This window comes from Penaeus monodon, chromosome 28, assembly GCF_015228065.2.
Source record: "Penaeus monodon isolate SGIC_2016 chromosome 28, NSTDA_Pmon_1, whole genome shotgun sequence".
Lineage (NCBI taxonomy): Eukaryota > Metazoa > Arthropoda > Malacostraca > Decapoda > Penaeidae > Penaeus > Penaeus monodon.
Window position 1 is genome coordinate 26,845,747 of NC_051413.1, and position 431 is coordinate 26,846,177.

Sequence of the window (431 nt, forward strand, 5' to 3'; positions counted from 1 at the left end):
AATAATCAAATGATTGCATTTGAAGAATTGCAAAGCCCACTCGATAACCCACTCCCCCCCCCCTTTTTCATAAAAGTCATGATTGAATTTATGAAATTATGAAGAACAGACTTCAGCAAAATGTCTTCCGAGATACTGTCCGAAACATGGATGATAAAAAAAAAAATAATATTAAAGATAATTAAAAATTGTTGTTTTGCAGAGTGAGACGACAGCTTCCTTTCTGTGTGCGAAACTGCCTCAAGACTGTCAGTTCGACGTTGGTCTGTTTACGCTGTAATTAAACCCACCTCGGTCGCTATTCTCCCCGGTCATAGACACTATTATGTGATTACTTTATGACCGATTCTCAACCCTGGGGTCGCTAATTCTCTTTATGGGGGTCACCAGGATGTCTAGATATATGAGTTGACAGCTGAGTTTCCGAATTC